At 40.6% G+C, this 18,394-nt stretch overlaps 1 non-coding gene across 1 annotated transcript; it reads right to left on the bottom strand.

The window, feature by feature from the left end:
• Window positions 1–7,583: 7,583 nt before the first annotated feature.
• LOC141645206 (small nucleolar RNA R71) lies at window positions 7,584–7,692 on the bottom strand. Its single transcript, XR_012544790.1, has one exon. It is a non-coding gene; the product is annotated as a small nucleolar RNA R71 (small nucleolar RNA).
• Between the last annotated feature and the right edge of the window lie 10,702 nt (window positions 7,693–18,394).

The raw sequence follows: 18,394 nt of genomic DNA, 5'->3' as shown, positions 1-18,394 counted from the left end.
CAATATAAATTGCTCAATCAATGAATTAAATCTCACCCTTGGATGACTACCTAGTGAACCCGATCCCTAGACATTTTAATATTATTTGAATTTGCCTTTATTTAAATTGCATTTAGTTATTAGAAATCAAACAATCAAACCCCATAAAACTGTTACCTTTAAGACGAACTTAAATACAAACAAACTAGATTAAATAACTCGCCTCCCTGTGGATACGATACCCTACTTACCGCTAGCTATTTGTTAGTAGTATTATATGATTACTTTGATTTAGAGGATACGACTTTATCCTTATCAAATTTGGCGCCGTTGCCGGGGAGGCAACAATTTTTCTGTTTGTTTTTGTTTATTTTTGTCTTTTGTCTCAGCGACCATCAGTTCCTTGAGACAACTTGATATTTTCTTGTGTTTTTCGTGTATGCCCAGGTCTGACAGGTCGGATATTATACCTTTTGATCCCGAGCCAGAGAAGACTTTTCGCTATAGCCGAATATTTTAAAGAGATGTAAGTCAGGTGGAAGACTTGAGTACACTTGACTACGAGCGGTTTACTTTCGCAGAAGATTCGTCCATTAAAGAGGACACAGTTATTTCTGCAGTCGTTACTCCTACAACATTGAAGATGTCGACCTTGGCAAGTCATTCCGAACCCACAATTGACTCTATTCCTAAAGGTTTCAAGCTTTCTACCACTGATAAAGGGACCTTTGAGATCAAACAATCTTATATAAGCCTGGTAGAGAGAAATCTATTTGGAGGAAAAGCTAGAGAGGACCCCGCCAAGCACATGGAGAAATTTGTCACATATTGTTGTTCTATTCCTTTGAGAACTGGGGTGACTCAAGATCAAGTCAAACAGACTCACTTTCCTTTCTCTCTGAGAGATGATGCAGCAGAATGACTACGTGACTTAGATATGGAGACCGACGCAATCACTAACTGGATTTCACTAGCTCTTGCATTCTACAAGATGTATTTTCCACCACAGAAGACTAATGCCCTTAGAAGCCAGATTATGAGTTTTAAACAAGGTCTCACCCAAGATTTTAATGAAGCATGGGTTCGTTTCGAAAGGCTAGTTCGATTCGTCCCCCATCATGGCTTCCAGATTTGGTTCCTTTGCAACCAATTTTACAATGGGTTGTATGACGATCACAGAGCTTTGCATGATTCCGCTGCCAATGGAAGATTCCAGGATAATACTAATGATGGTAATGCTTGGAAGTTGATTGATCAGATAGCTACTTACACTGCTGAGTATGGTAACCCCAGAGGTAGCAAGAGAGGAAGTGGTTCAGACAATGTAATTGCGGCACAGCTGGAGGCCTTAACGGCTCAAATAGCTTAATTAAAGACATCTCAGTCTTTGGGTAATAAGCAAGAAACGGTTCATATGGTTCAACAAGAGGTGTCTTGTGAGAGATGTGGGATAGATGGCCACACTGCGACCAAGTGTATAAATACCGTTGAACAAGTTCATGCTTTCCAGTCTTTCAAGAAAGGTACTCCCTATTCTAACTTCTTCCCTGAAAGGAGTCAGAATGTATTTGCCCAAGTCCCACCACAAAATGCATATATTATTCCTCCAAATCGTGGTAATCAACCACAAGGGAACATTGTTTGGCAAAATCAAGGAGGTTTTCAACAGATGCAACCTCCCCCTCAAGCTCCAAGTAATGAGATGGCCGAGATGAAAGCTCTTTTGCAACAAATCTTGATGACTCAACAAAAGCAAACGGCTCAGATTTCCGAACTAATAGCTCACAAAAAGATGTTGGATACTCAAATTGCTCAAATGGCGGCTCAAAGTCCTTCAAAACAGTCCCGCAATCTTCCTCCTCAAGGTAAACAAGCACATGAACAAGTTAATGTTATTTCTTTGAGGAGCGGTACCACTTATCAAAGTCCGGATGTGCCCATTATTGAAGATGAGGTTCCTTACATGCATCCTAAGGGATCGGGTAATCTCGAGCTAAGTGATGACGAGAAAGAATTAAGCAAAGATCAAACACAGGATAAGAAGAAAAGCAAAAAACGTTGAACAGCTTCATTCCTCGATCGAGTAAGCATGGGCTCGATCGAGTACAACATGGGATGGATCGAGGACACCCCCAGTTGACAAATTTTCGCGTGTTTCAGCTACAACATTGGAATAAAATAGGATCTTCGATCGAGTACACCCTGTAACTGGCGATAATGTTTCCAAAGCTACTTCTAAAGCAAAAGACGCCGAGCCAATTAAAATTCAACTATATTTTCCTTAACGATTGCAGAAATCTAAGCTTGAACAACAGTTTGGGAGGTTCATGGAGGTAGTGAAGAATCTTCAAGTGAGTGTGCCATTTACTGAATTGGTAACTCAAGTGCCGGCGTATGCTAAGTTTTTGAAAGAGATCTTATCAAAGAAGAGGTATGTTGATGAAGTTGAGAAGGTAGCATTCACTCAAGAGACTTATTTGCATGTATGAAGTAGAATAGACAAGGTTGGATATGATTTTGGGATCGAAAACATTCTGATCCACCGAAACTCAGCCGAGTTCCCCATTCACTCGACCAAGTGGCCCCTTTTACTCGACCTAGTGGGCTATTTATCTGCCGTTTTGCCAATACTCGATCAAGTATTTAGTAGGTACCCTTGTTTTGTGACCATAACGGTCTCTTGGTAGTTAGGTGGGTATAGAAGAACTTACATGATTGATTTTCACGAATTGTTTACTCTTGACCATAATGCTTGGTGTGTTATTATTCAAGGTGTGTCCAATTAACCAATAACAACATGACATGACTAAATAGACTACAAAGGCATGTGATGATCTTGTGTGACATGTGATGATTTCCGTGATTTTTCACCATAAGTGCCACTTACGAATTGCATGATAGTTGTTAAATGCATTATTGAGTCTTGTAATGGTTATAAAGGGAAATGATTGTATGAAGTAGAGATAGACATAGACACATGTGTAAACATATGGTAAATTTGGCGCGGTATATGCATGGCATGAGAAATACGGGAATGAGATGTGTGGATAATATTTCAGTCCTATCAAAAGATGTAGTTAATCATGTTGTGTGATCATTTTATAGAGTCATACATTTTGGTTACGAGGATATAAACCTTATATATATATATATATATATATATATATATATATATATATATATATAGAGAGAGAGAGAGAGAGAGAGAGAGAGAGAGAGAGAGAGAGAGAAAGAGGAGGGGGGGGGGAGAGAGGATCATGTAAGTCCTACCTTTTATGTTGAGTCCATAAGTCCCAATTTAGGCATTTGGATGACAAAGATGAAAGGCCATGATTAGATCAAAATATGTGGCTGAGAGTGAATTGAATATAAACCCTCATTTCTCTCATTTCACCCACTGCCTCTCACAACACCAACTCCCACTTCTCTCTTTTCCTTCTCTCCTCTCTCTAAACAAACCCTAAATCTCCCAAACCACCACCATACCATCTTCTCTCCTCTCGCCTGCCACGACCACCACTGCCACCACCACCTCGCAGCCGCCAACCCAGTGCCACCTGTCATTTTCCCGCGCCGCCTACTAGCTGCCGCCTCCCTCCCCTTCTCCATTCTCTTGTTTTTTTTTTCCAGATCTAACCCGTCTTTCATCACCACCACGTGCCACCGCCGCCTCTTCCCCTCCTCACGCTGCCGCCTCCCTTTTTCTCTTCTCTCTTTTTTTTTTCAGATCTGAACCGCCACCATTATGCACAACCATCGCTTCTTCTCCTTCTTCCACCGCACTACCGCCTCCCTCCCCCTCTTCCTCTTCTTCCGCCGACCCACCACGGTCTGCTGCCTCTCTCCCCTTCTCTTTTTTTCCAGATATGAGATGTTGGGTGCGGTGGCGGGTTATTGAAGGTGTCGAGTGGTGGGGGGGGGGGGCTTGTTGATGTCGGGGGTTACGCGGTGGGGGCAGTGATGGTGTGTGTTTTTTATTTTTTCATTTTTTTATTTTTTTGGGTGAAGAGTTTTTCTTGTTGTTGGTGAGTTGTTATTGTATGTGAGAAAGGAGTGAGAAAAGGTGGTGGAGGTGGTGTATGTCGGTGGTGGTGGTAATGGTTGTTGTGGCATTGGTGGTAATGGTGGTTGTGGTATTGGTGGTTTCATGTTTTGGGGACTAAAGTTACTGACATGGACTAAAGTTACACCCTTGAAGGACTAAAGTTACACCCTTGAAGGACTAAAATTACACCGACATGGACTAAAGTTACACTCGTAACATGCACTAAAGTTACACCCTTAAAGAACTAAAGTTACACTGATATGCACTAAAGTTACACTTGAAAGGACTAAAGTTACAATAGTAAACTATATTAATTCAAATTTTTACATACAATCAAACATACGACAAAAGTTATGACTCTAACGACTAAAGTTACACTTGAAAGGGGTAAAGTTACACTCGTAAAAGTATATAAATATAAATATTTACATAGAAACCAACATATGACTAAAGTTACGCCTCCAATGACTAAAGTTACACTTAAAAGGGGTAAAGTTAGACTCGTCAAAGTATAAAAATTAAAATTTATACATAGAAACAATCATACGACTAAAGTAACGCCTCAAATGACTAAAGTTACACTTAAAACGACTAAAGTTACACTCGTAAAACAACAAAGTTACATATACTTTTCTTAAATAACATAAATTCAAATTTATTAATTCAAATTTTTATATACACAATGACTTTAAAAGGTAAAAATTACACTCATGAACACTAAAATACAATAAATAACTAAAGTTACACTCATAAATAGTAAAGTTACACTCAGAAAATGAGTGGTTAAGAATAGGACTTAGGGACTCAACCAAATTTGTAGACTCATCTGAACATGTCTCTCTCTCTCTCTCTCTCTCTCATATATATAAATATATATATATATATATATATATATATATATATATATATATATATATATATATATAAGAGAGAGAGAGAGAGAGAGATATGATCTTGTGAGTTTGGTTTCTTATGGTGAGTTGTGAGTTTGTGCTTGGAAATCTCAGCCACTAGATTATATTAGAGATGAATGGCCAAGATCTAATCTTACCTGTCATATAAAATCACTGTCATTTTACTTATTTTCTCTTTTTTCTAATGTTACTTTTTTTTTACCTTAATTTTTTTATCTTCTTTTTTACCTCGTGTTATTATGCTTTTTTATCTCTAATATTCTCATTATGTTACCTTTTTTTCTTTTTCTTTTTTATCTCTAATATTCGGTCTCTAATGGTTCAGTAGGTACTAGCTTGGCTCTTACCTTCACTTCTCCATAATTGTTTTGCCCCTTCTTTCCCACTTAGCCTCACATTCCCAAATTTTGCAATAATTCGGCATGTGATAGTCCTTGACGGTGGTTATGCGTATGTACGGTGAATAGAATCATTACTCATGCTAGTCAAGCATACACGTTTTGTCGGTCGCAGTCTAGGTGAGAGACTTTATTTTTCTTCCCTCTCTTTTACATATCATCTTACCATTTGCTTTGCTGAGAGAAGAGCGATCCGGGAGAGTCCGATTGTGCGAGTCTTGCAAGGTCGAATGCCCGATCTAATTCTATGATATGCATAAATTTGTTCGCTTGATTTAAGCTTCGCAGTAGTTGATTTTGGGCATTAAATGGTTTGGCATTGACTTGTGGTTAGCTCTGAAATGTACTCCTTTCCATTTAGGTTTTTATACGGGTCATAGTGCTTGCTTGGGGACAAGCAAGGTTTGGTTTGGGGAGATTTGATACGTGCATATTCTATACACTTTATCTGCGGTTTTGGCACGTATTTTCATGCATAATTGATAGCTTAAGGCTACTATTTCTCCCGAAACGGTTTACTTTGCATTTTCTATGATTTATTGTAGGAATGCGTGGAAGTAGGCTAAATCAACCCAAGTTCATCCTCCGGAAGCGAGTTCAGGGAAGCCAAGAGGAAGGAGAGCTCATTCACTCGCCTCGGGATGCGTGCAAGGAATGAAGAGTTGTTTGGAAGCATCAAGGAGGCACTGCACAGCATTATCAGTCGATCGACTAAGCATTTCAGTCGATCGACCACTGGAGCTCGACAGAGCCACATTCGCATGTTTCGATCGATCGTCATGAGACGATCGATCGATTGTTTTGATTTGGTGTTTAATTTTCCGTGTTAGACTTTTAAAAGCCCAACTTGTAATTAACTTTCAGTATCTTTTTATCGATGTGGGACGCAAAGACAACTTTTAGGTTATGTAATTTTATTTTGGAAAAACTTAGTTTTCAGATCTAGCTTGAGACGGAGACCTTGTTTCGAATGCTTGGTTCTTGATTTCCAATTAGTAAGCCTTTAATGCAATTTTTCTTCCTTCTTTTTCTTCCTTGTTAATTTAATTCTTGTTTTCTTCAATTAATTTCAGTAATTAAATTTCTCTCCTTTGTTCTAGTTAGAATCAATCATGTTGAATTTGTCTTTATTTATTAATTTCGCAATTAGTGTAGTCATGATTATGCATAGGTAATTCTTTTGATTGGGAATAAGGTGAGCCATGGTATTAGATTAGGATAGTTGTGTAACATGAGTTCTTCCGTATTGGTCTTGTCATCTTTTGATGGATTTCTTTGCTAGGTCGAAAGATTGGTAATTTAATTTATCATTAGATTTAGAATTTCTCTTGAGTGAAAACTTTGATAAGTTCTAGGGAATTATTAGACCGTGAGGTTATTTGAGCTTTGATCGAAAGACTAGCTTATTCTCCCTGAGACCGTATTTTAAGATCTCTGCTGCTTGACTGACTTGTATTGTGCCATGGTGAACCGAAATTCCCGATCCTCTTTTCATCTTGTTAAGAATCTTCATTTTATCAATTAGCTTGTTAGTCAATCAATTTTCAACTCCCAATTAATTGTTACCTTTTTAGACTGAAAAATAGCAAACAAAATCAACCTTGTCTCTCTGTGGTTCGACCCTTACTATCACTAGCTATAGTTTTAGTTTGGAATTATAAATTTAATTTTGGTACTAAACGACGGTATCAAATTTTGGCGCCGTTGCCGGGGAGACGGTGTAATTCTGTTTGCTTTATTTTAGTTTATTTTCCTTGTCTCAGGGAACTTTTGTTCCTTGAGGCCGTTGCTTACCTTTGCTTCTAGTTTTGCTTTTGCACAGTTAGAGGACAGGTTTTTGAGAGGAAGACTTGAGTACTCTCATTTTGGAAGCTATGGCTACGATATATGATAACTTTCAGCCAAAGGAGCACCACCTTCCGAAGGGGCAGCAGTTACCTACCCCTTCTACCGGTAAATTCGAGTTTCGTTCCTCTTACATTGATTTAGTGGAACGGAATCAGTTCGCGGGTCTACCAGATGAAGACCCCTTGAAACATATGGAAATTTTCACGGACTATTGCTGTTCAATACCTATACCGGAGGGGGTGACTCAAGATGAAGTAAAGGGGTTCATGTTCTTATACTCCTTGAAGGATTCGGCGAGAGATTGGTATCGCTACCTCGATAGAGTAGCAGCTGGAGTCACTGATTGGACATCTTTAGCACTAGCCTTCTACAAGAAGTACTTCCCGCCTTCGAAGACTGATGCCTTGAAGAGCAAAATCACGAGTTTTCAGCAAGGAGCCGACGAAGATTTTTGTGAAGCATGGGGACGTTTCAAAAGTTTGGTCCGAGCTGTCCCCCATCATGGTTTCAAAGAATGGTATCTTTGCAATCTATTTTACAATGCTTTATATGATGATGACAAAGTTATTTTGGATGCATTTGCTAATGGTAGGTTCCAAAACAATACCGGTCAAAGTAAAGGTTGGAACACCATTGAGGAGATGGGTCCATAAAGCGAGTTTGGAAGTTCACGTGGTAAGTCACGAAAGCAAAGTGAAGACATGACTGCTGTTGTGTCACTTATAACTTCCATATCTACCCGTCTCGAGAAACTCGAGACTTCTGAAGTTTCAAAAAGGAAAGTCGAAGTTCCTATTCAAAGCTCAGATGAGGTCGAGAAGTTAAGGGAGATGGTCCAACTCCTTTTGGTTCAAGTGGCGAATATGGAAGCAAGGGATTGAGTCCTCGAGAACTTTGTGAAACAATTGGAGAATATGGAGGCTAAGCAAGCCGCTAATTCATCAATTAAATGTGAAGGGCCGGTTGAGACGATCAATGCCATAAATCTCAGAAGTGGCCTTTCTTATGAAAGTCCCGACAAGCCAAAGGAAGACTCGAAAAATGATGAAGAAGCTCGTCTGAATTCGATGCAAAAACGAGCACGAATGCCGATGTCGAGTCGATCGACTGTCTTCCGATCGATCGACGAAGAATATCGGGACAAAATAGTTTCGGTCGAAACTATTCACACCAAAGACCTCCAGTCGATCGACCAATATACTCAGTCGATCGACTGAGACACCTGATGACGATAATTCTGAGCAGGAACTGTTCACGCCCAGCTTACATGGTCGATCGACTATGACTACCAGTCGATCGACCGGATCTCCAGAGCAGGATGCGAATCCGTCAACTAGTTTGCATGATCCATCACTCATTGATGATTTGACGGGGGTTTTAAACCTACGAAAGCCGAAGGTTACTGATCCTACGGCCAGTGTTGCAGTCCCGTATCCGGAACGTTTGAAGGCTACCAAGCTGGAGCGTAAGTTCGGTAAGTTTCTGGAGATGGTCCAGAATCTCGAGGTAACGGTTCCTTTCACCGATTTAATTACCTGGTACCTTCTTACGCTAAATTTATGAAAGATATTTTGAATCGTAAGAGAAATTTTCGTGATGAGGGTAATGTTGCGTTTGTGGAGGAATGTAATGTTCTTTCACAAGTTAATGTGCCACCTAAATTAAAGGACCCGGGTAGTTTTTCAATTCCTTGCACTATAGGTAACCACGTAATTGGAAAGGCCCTTTGTGACTTAGGGGCCAGTGTTAGTGTCATGCCGTATTCTGTTTGCGAAAGGTTAAACATTGGTAGACTTAAGGTGACCGATATTACCATTCAAATGGCAAATAGATCGACTCAGAGACCTATAGGTGTCCTAGAGGATGTACCCGTTCGAGTGGGTAAGTTTTTTATTCCTGTCGATTTCGTTGTTTTGGACATTGCGAGGAGGATAGTCGATACCTATCATTTTAGGCAGACCGTTCTTACATACAACTGGGATGTGATAGATGTCAAACGCGGAACCATCACCTTAGAGGTAGGGGATGACACCATTGAGTTGATCTTGCTCACAAGGCAACCGAACTCTCGATGAGGATACGTGTTATTCTATTGATGTTGTTGACAGGATTGTTACTTGTAATTGGAGGGAATCCTTAGCCAAGGATCCCTTAGCTGATCTAACCCATTTAGATGAGTGTGCAGGTAATACAGTGGAGAATGCGGAGGAGCCAGATGCTTTGGTTGCCTCAATGGAGAGCTACGAGCTCAATGAGGAAGAAGATGAGATGCTTTTGAGCCTGGCCAACGATAACTTGGTGAACACTTGCTACACCATTGAAGCCGATTCTGTCTATCTTTGTAGAGGTAAAGGTGCCGAGCGTAAGCCATTTCCTCCTAATCTTAAGTATGTTTTTCTAGATGATACGGAGCAAGACCACTATTGTTAGCTCTAAGCTTAATGATGACCCGGTATGCGCTTTGATGTGTGTACTTAAGAAAAACAGGAAGGCTTTGGGTTACTCTTTGGATGACATTAAGGGCATCAGCCCTGATGTTTGTATGCACAGGATAGAGTTGGAAGAAGGCCACAAGCCTTATAGACAGGGTCAACGCAAGTTGAACCCAAAGATGCAGGAAGTTGTTATGGCCGAGGTGATGAAACTACTTGATGCAGGTATTATTTATACACTTGGCAACTCCAAGTGGGTTAGTGATTCAGGTAGTCCCGAAGAAAGGAGGGACTACCGTGGTTAAAAATGATAAAAATGAATTAATACCAACTCGAGTAGTGACAGGGTGGCGGATGTGCATTGATTATAGACAGTTAAATGCCGCCACTAAGAAAGACCATTTCCCCCTCCCTTTTGTTGACCAAATGACTGAAATACTTGCTTCTAACAAATTTTTCTGTTTTCTAGACGGATATTCAGGGTTCTTTCAGATCCCTATTCATCCGGACGATCAGAGTAAGACTACTTTTACCTGTCCACAGGGTGTTTTTGCTTATCGTAGAATGCCTTTCGGATTGTGTAATGCCCCTGCTACCTTTCAGAGGTGCATGATGGGGATTTTTTCTGATTATATAGAGAATATTATGGAAGTATTCATGGATGATTTCTCGTTTATGGGGTGACTTTGATCGTTGTTTAGCTAACCTTGATAAAGTCATGCAGCGTTGTATAGATGTTAATCTTGTTTTAAATCGGGAAAAGTGTCGTTTATGGTCAATGAGGGAGTTGTGTTAGGGCATCTGATTTCTGATAAAGGTATACATGTTGACAAGGCAAAGGTGCAGGTGATTGAGCAATTACCTCCTCCCGTGAATGTTAAAGGAGTGAGGAGTTTCCTAGGTCATGCTGGTTTCTACCGGCGTTTCATTAAGGATTTTTCAAAAATTGCTAAACCTCTTACACAATTGCTTCTTAAGGATGCTGTCTTTGAATTTACTGATGAGTGCCATGTCGCTTTTAACAGGTTAAAGGAGGCCCTAGTTTCTGCGCCAATCATTCAGCCGCCTGATTGGGACCTCCCATTTGAGATCATGTGTGATGCCAGCGATTATGCTATCGGTGCAGTTCTGGGACAGCGAAAGAATAAAGCTTTGAATGCCATATACTATGCGAGCCGAACTCTGGATGAGGCTCAAGTCAACTATTTTACCACTGAGAAAGAGTTTCTAGCTGTTGTTTTTGCTTTAGACAAATTTCGGTCTTATTTGTTAGGTTCTAAAGTTATTGTTTACACTGACCATGCAGCGTTGAAGACTCTCTTTATTAAGAAAGATGCGAAGCCGAGGCTTTTGAGGTGGATACTCCTTTTGCAGGAGTTTGATTTGGAGATCAAAGATAAGAAAGGAGCAGAGAATGTGGTAGCTGACCACTTATCTCGTCTGCAGCTGACAGAAAGGGAGGATTCTTTGCCTATTAATGATTCCTTTCCTGATGAGAGTTTGTTAGCTATTACTACTTCAGGGTCCTATCCACCCCCTTGGTTTGCTGATTTTGCTAACTTTCTTTGTGGATCGGTAGGATACCACCCGAGCTCTCATGGCAAAGAAGAAGCGGTTTGCTATGATGCTAGGCAATATTTTTGGGATGATCCTTATGTTTTCAAGGAATGCGCAGACGGTCTCATCCGGAGATGCGTGCCTCAGTGGGAGGTGAAGGATATCCTAGAGGCTTGCCACTCTTCTGCTTATGGTGGTCATCACGGTCCGTCCAGGACCGTAGCTAAGGTACTCCAATCTGGTTTCTATTGGCCAACTTTGCATGCAGATTGTCGCAGTTTTGTTGCTGAATGCGATGCTTGTCAAAGATCGGGGAATATTTCCAAGAGACATGAGATGCCACAGGTAGGCATTCTTGAGGTCGAGATTTTCGATGTCTGGGGCATCGATTATCAAGGACTTTTTCCGAGCAGTCAAGGTAATAAATATATCCTCGTAGCTGTAGATTATGTATCCAAGTGGGTAGAAGCTATTGCTACTCCCCATTGCGATGCAAAAGCCGTGATTAAATTGTTTAAAAGGATTATTTTTCCTCGTTTTGGTGTCCCTCGGGTTGTCATTAGCGATGGGGGAATGCATTTTAAAGAGAAACAACTTAGTGCTTTATTGACTAAATTCGGTGTCCAACATCGTAGAGGTTTGGGGTATCATCCCCAAACTAGTGGTCAAGTTGAGGTTTCTATGAGAGAGAATTGAAAGAAGTCTTAGCTAAAGTTGTTTCTAAATCACGGAAAGACTGGAGTCTCAAATTAGCTGATGTCTTATGGGCTTATAGAACTGCGCTTAAAACGCCAATCGGGATGTCACTGTACCGATTGATTTATGGTAAGACATGTCATTTACCTGTTGAGTTAGAGCGTAAGTCTTGGTGGGCTATTTGTGATTTGAATTTAGATCCTAACCTCTCTCGTGAGAAACGCATGACACAAATTGAATGAGCTAGAGGAATTTAGGGCGGCCTATGACAATGCAAGGATCTACAAGGAAAAATCAAAGCGCTGGCACGACAAGAGAATAATCAAGCGCGAGTTCAATATTGGCGATAAGGTACTTCTTTTTAATGCTCGTATCCGTCTATTTCCTGGTAAGCTGAAATCCAGGTGGACCGGTCCCTATACGGTCACAGCCGTCACAAAGTTCGGATCAGTTGAATTGGAGACCTCTGCGGGAGAAAGGTTCAAGGTAAATGGCCAATATGTGAAGCACTATCATGGATCAGATGCATATGTTGGGAAGGTCGAGGTTTTATACTTCGACCCGCTATCAGATGATGAGAAGTGAGGTAATAAGGTCGTGCGGGACCTCTTAAACCAGCGCTAACTGGGAGGCAACCCAGGTTGTAGTTATTTTGTAATTTAGGATTTCCGTTTTGTTGTTTCATTTATTTTTGCTTTTAAGTTTTCTCGTTTTGTTTTCTTTATTTTCATGCATTTGCAACCTTTTGGTTTGGGAAAATTGTACGCCTTTGATACATTATGCAGGAATTTATTTTATGGAAAAGTGCGTAAGTGGTTTACTGGCTTTTTGCGAGAGAAAGACAGGAAGTTATGATGGCGTAATGAATTTTGACGAATTTAATTCCAATTGCCAGTTCAAATAGTCGATCGACTAGGTGGTTCAGTCGATCGACTGGCGTAAGGAGAACAGAAGCTACTGTGCATAGAGTGGTGGTCGATCGACTGGGTCATATAGTCGATCGATCACCAAGGAAAGTCCGAAGATGTACGTTATCAAGGATCGATCGATCGACCAAGTGAATCGGTCGATCGACCATCCATGGTTCAGAGGAAGTTAATAAGGGAAGTTTACATCCCTCTTTTCTCAATCATTCACTTCCCTAAATTCTGAAAAAACAAAAGAAACCCTAAGTTCCTTTCCATTGCTGCGATTTTCACCTCATTTCCGCTTCATTCTCCATCATTCTTGCGTTAATCTTCAAAGAAATCATCAAGGTATGCTTCTAATCTTATTTCTATGCTATTTGTTCGAGTTTTGCTGAAGATCCATGCTAATTTTTCGAGCACTGACCCCTTGAGTCGAAAAAATCAATTTGGGGAAAACGATTTTAGGGTTTGATTTCTGTTAATATACATGCTTTAATTGCTTATTCTAGCCTTTACCCCTTGATTTTCGGCCCTAATTAGCAACTAGGAGTGATTAATTCCGTTTGCCCTAAAAATTTCGAAACCCTAATTTGGGTAGATGGTCTGATCTTGACGCGGGCTTCCGGAATCTATAGCTTGAGTTGGTTGTTGTTGCTAATTTGACTCTTTTGCAGGTATAGCAATGACAAAGGGAAAAGCGCCAATGCAAGAGGGACAGTCGAGTCAACGGCCTGCTAAGCGCCCGCGCGGACCACCTCTGATGATAGAAACCACAACGGATAGTTTACCTGACTATCCGCAGGTTATCTTTGAAAAACCTATTCAGCGCGCTAAATTTTCTTTCTTTGTTTTCAGTAAAGGTCACACTACCCGGTTTCTCCATAAAGACACTTTGGAGAAACTAGGTCGTTATGAGTCTGGTCGTGTCCCTGCTAAATGGGACGGGTATGATAGGTCTGGTGGACATGTCTGAGTTCACATATTATGTCATGACCCTAGAATTCTTTTCCTCTTATGCTTTTGATTCCAAAGCCTTTGAGGCTGATGCGACAAAACCCTGCATTTCCTTTCGACTTTTTAATGTTAATTACCCTCTGACACTCACCAGGCCATGTGGTCCTGCATTGGTGATACTTATGGGTCGAGGAGGACGGGTACTTCCGTCCACTTGCCCCCTCTTCGTTATTATTTACGGCTAATAGCTAACACCGTTTTTGGCCGTAAAGAGTCGAATAATGTTAATAATATTGAGCTTTCAATTTTGGCGGGTTATCTGAACGTTGAGCGTCGGAGAGCCCGCATCTATAACATTGCCTACTTGACCGCCGTGCACTTTCAGACTGTAAGTGCGGGCGCCTTGACCACCATTGCCTGCGGCGGTTTGGTGACACGTATCGCCAACCGCCTTGTTTTACTTTTCCCTTGACAGGAGGATCCCATTGACCCAGAGCTGCGTCTTATGGACCTCCCTTACGCGAGGGGTGTCTATTGGGTCGATAGACAGATGCGGTGGAAGATTGATTCTTTCATCTGTGACCGCATCCCCGTCACCGGTTACCTTCCTGTTTTGCCCCTCACCACTGTTGAGGGGTCCGCTAGGGCCACCTTTGCCTAGTTACTGAGCTTCCTTTGGTGGCGCTACGCTTCTCGCGGCACTTTGAGGAGGGCTCATGCCTCCTCTTCACAGCACCCCTACCTCCACTACCACCCCTACCGCCGGTGCGGCTACTTTTCGGGCACTGCTCCTTTAGTTGTCCCTCGGTCATGGACCGAGGGCAATGTCACGTTTTGGGTGATTTGTGGGAGCTTCAACGAGCACAGATTGGACACGGCCATCGCCTTGTTCCCGGTCTACGACGAGCCAGCTCGAGGGGGTCGCTTCCACAGGTGACCGGGCTCACCCTTCTTACTTTGTTCCCCCCGAGGGTGGCTACCCTCAGTCGCTAGGAGACCCCCTCCTACCACCACCACTACCGGTCCCTCCTTCCAGAGACCCACTCCCTCCGTTTCCGGAGAGCTACTCCCGCCGCCGAGGAGGAGGAGAGTGAGTCCGGTCCGACGAGGACGGAGACTCGACTACGAGGGTGGAGATTAGATGATGGTGACCTCCCGTTTTTGGCCGGTTTGGGGAGGTCGTATTCGTGAGTCGCTTTCCTTTTTTCCTTTCGCTTCCTTTTACTTTTTATGCTTTTATTCTCCCATTTTTTCGCCTGGTGATTTCTTTGTTGAGCACAATGGGGACATTGTGCGTTTTTTGGTTTGGGGAGGGTATTTGCATATGCCTCTTGTTTTGCATCTGCATTTGTTTTTTATTGCATTTCAGTCACATGTTTAGTGCATTTCTGTTTGCATTTGTTTTTATTTCACCATTCCTTCTAAAAAAAAAAAAAAAAAAAAAAAAAAAAAAAAAAAAAAACAAAAACAAAGAAAAAAATTGAAAAAATGTATAAAAAAACCAAAAATATCACGTTTACTTTTGCATATAGTTGAGTCGGATTGGAGGTTTTAATGATGATTCTGCTCTATTAGTCAAATATGCCATTCGTTGCCTTTTCATAGCTGCTTAGCAAGAATTAAAGGCGATATCTCAAATTTTGTTGTAGAATCTATTTCGGGCAATTAGACTTGACTCATTACTTTTGGCAAACTACTTATACCTTCTGAGATATAGAGCCTATAACTGGTGACATTTATGACCGGTTAATTTAGGATTGAGAGTAGTTACTCCCTTCATTTCATGTTTTGCACGTGTATGAGTTTTGATTTCTTATTGCCTATACGCATTGGTTTGTGGTCGGTATTGCATGTTTGGAGAATTATTGCATCATCCCCTTTCTCATTTTGCCCCACTAACTCCACTATAAGCCAAAATTGCCAGTTGCCCTCAACTACATCCCATAATTAGCCTACCATTGTGCCAAGCTAGGAAGTAGTAGAGGAATTCGTTGATTTAAGCTGTTTTGGTTCGCTTTTGTAATGTTGGAGCGGGTATTTTTGAGAAGTGACGGATTTATTTCAGTCTGGAAAAGGGAAGAAAGAAGAAAAAAAAAATTCAGAAAAAAAAAATGAAAAAAGAGGCTGTTACCTGGGCAGAATGCTCTGAAGTGTGCAGAGTGGTCGATCGACAGCCCTCATTGGTCGATCGACCACCAGTTCAGTTTTTGAAAAGAAAAAAAAAAGAGTATGAAAAAGAAAAAGAAAGAAACAGGAATAGAAAAATGAAAAAAAAAAAAAGAGATGGAAAAAATGAGTCTTAGCTGAAATAAAAACACGCCTCATGTGCTTACTTTTTGTTTTGAAGGCGTCCGTTTGGATTGGTGCGTTGCCTAGTCAATAAAGGCATGGTTGTTTGTTTTAGTCGAGTTGGAGGAAGGGATTCGGTCTCTAATGGTTCAGTAGGTACTAGCTTGGCTCTTACCTTCACTTCTCCATAATTGTTTTGCCCCTTCTTTCCCACTTAGCCTCACATTCCCAAATTTTGCAATAATTCGGCATGTGATAGTCCTTGACGGTGGTTATGCGTATGTACGGTGAATAGAATCATTACTCATGCTAGTCAAGCATACACGTTTTGTCGGTCGCAGTCTAGGTGAGAGACTTTATTTTTCTTCCCTCTCTTTTACATATCATCTTACCATTTGCTTTGCTGAGAGAAGAGCGATCCGGGAGAGTCCGATTGTGTGAGTCTTGCAAGGTCGAATGCCCGATCTAATTCTATGATATGCATAAATTTGTTCGCTTGATTTAAGCTTCGCAGTAGTTGATTTTGGGCATTAAATGGTTTGGCATTGACTTGTGGTTAGCTCTGAAATGTACTCCTTTCCATTTAGGTTTTTATACGGGTCATAGTGCTTGCTTGGGGACAAGCAAGGTTTGGTTTGGGGAGATTTGATACGTGCATATTCTATACACTTTATCTGCGGTTTTGGCACGTATTTTCATGCATAATTGATAGCTTAAGGCTACTATTTCTCCCGAAACGGTTTACTTTGCATTTTCTATGATTTATTGTAGGAATGCGTGGAAGTAGGCTAAATCAAGCCAAGTTCATCCTCCGGAAGCGAGTTCAGGGAAGCCAAGAGGAAGGAGAGCTCATTCACTCGCCTCGGGATGCGTGCAAGGAATGAAGAGTTGTTTGGAAGCATCAAGGAGGCACTGCACAGCATTATCAGTCGATCGACTAAGCATTTCAGTCGATCGACCACTGGAGCTCAGACAGGAGCCACTGTTCCGCATGTTCAGTCGATCGACTGTGCAGACCAGTCGATCGACCTGTTTTCGAGCTGGTGTTTAATTTTCCGTGTTAGACTTTTAAAAGCCCAACTTGTAATTAACTTTCAGTATCTTTTTATCAGTGGGACGCAGCAACTTTTAGGTTATGTAATTTTATTCTGGAAAAACTTAGTTTTCAGATCTAGCTTGAGACGGAGACCTTGTTTCGAATGCTTGGTTCTTGATTTCCAATTAGTAAGCCTTTAATGCAATTTTTCTTCCTTCTTTTTCTTCCTTGTTAATTTAATTCTTGTTTTCTTCAATTAATTTCAGTAATTAAATTTCTCTCCTTTGTTCTAGTTAGAATCAATCATGTTGAATTTGTCTTTATTTATTAATTTCGCAATTAGTGTAGTCATGATTATGCATAGGTAATTCTTTTGATTGGGAATAAGGTGAGCCATGGTATTAGATTAGGATAGTTGTGTAGCATGAGTTCTTCCGTATTGGTCTTGTCATCTTTTGATGGATTTCTTTGCTAGGTCGAAAGATTGGTAATTTAATTTATCATTAGATTTAGAATTTCTCTTGAGTGAAAACTTTGATAAGTTCTAGGGAATTATTAGACCGTGAGGTTATTTGAGCTTTGATCGAAAGACTAGCTTATTCTCCCTGAGACCGTATTTTAAGATCTCTGCTGCTTGACTGACTTGTATTGTGCCATGGTGAACCGAAATTCCCGATCCTCTTTTCATCTTGTTAAGAATCTTCATTTTATCAATTAGCCTGTTAGTCAATCAATTTTCAACTCCCAATTAATTGTTACCTTTTTAGACTGAAAAATAGCAAACAAAATCAACCTTGTCTCTCTGTGGTTCGACCCTTACTATCACTAGCTATAGTTTTAGTTTGGAATTATAAATTTAATTTTGGTACTAAACGACGGTATCAATTGTGATGTTATTCCGGTGTCACTTTGATTTTTTTACTCTTTTTTTACCGCATGTTATTGTGCTGTTATTCTGGTGGTATTGTTATTCTGCTGTTATTGTGATGTTATTCCAGTGTCACTTTGATTTTTTTTTTCTACTTTGATTTTTTTACTCTTTTTTTACCACGTGTTATTGTGCTGTTATTCTGGTGGTATTGTTATTCTGCTGTTATTGTGATGTTATTGCGTTGTCACATTGATGTTTTTTTACTAATTTGATTTTTTTACTCTTTTTTTACCAGGTGTTATTGTGCTGTTATTCTGGTGGTATTGTTATTCTGGTGTTATTGTGATGTTATTCCGGTCCCACTTTGATTTTTTTTTTTACTAATTTGATTTTTTTACTCTTTTTCTTTACCATGTGTTATTGTGCTGGTATTGTGGTGGTATTGTTATTTTGGTGTTATTGTGATG

Source organism: Silene latifolia, chromosome 2 (assembly GCF_048544455.1).
Source record: "Silene latifolia isolate original U9 population chromosome 2, ASM4854445v1, whole genome shotgun sequence".
Taxonomy (NCBI): Eukaryota; Viridiplantae; Streptophyta; class Magnoliopsida; order Caryophyllales; family Caryophyllaceae; genus Silene; species Silene latifolia.
Note: the sequence above shows the minus strand (reverse complement) of the source record. Positions and strands in the feature narration are given on the sequence as shown.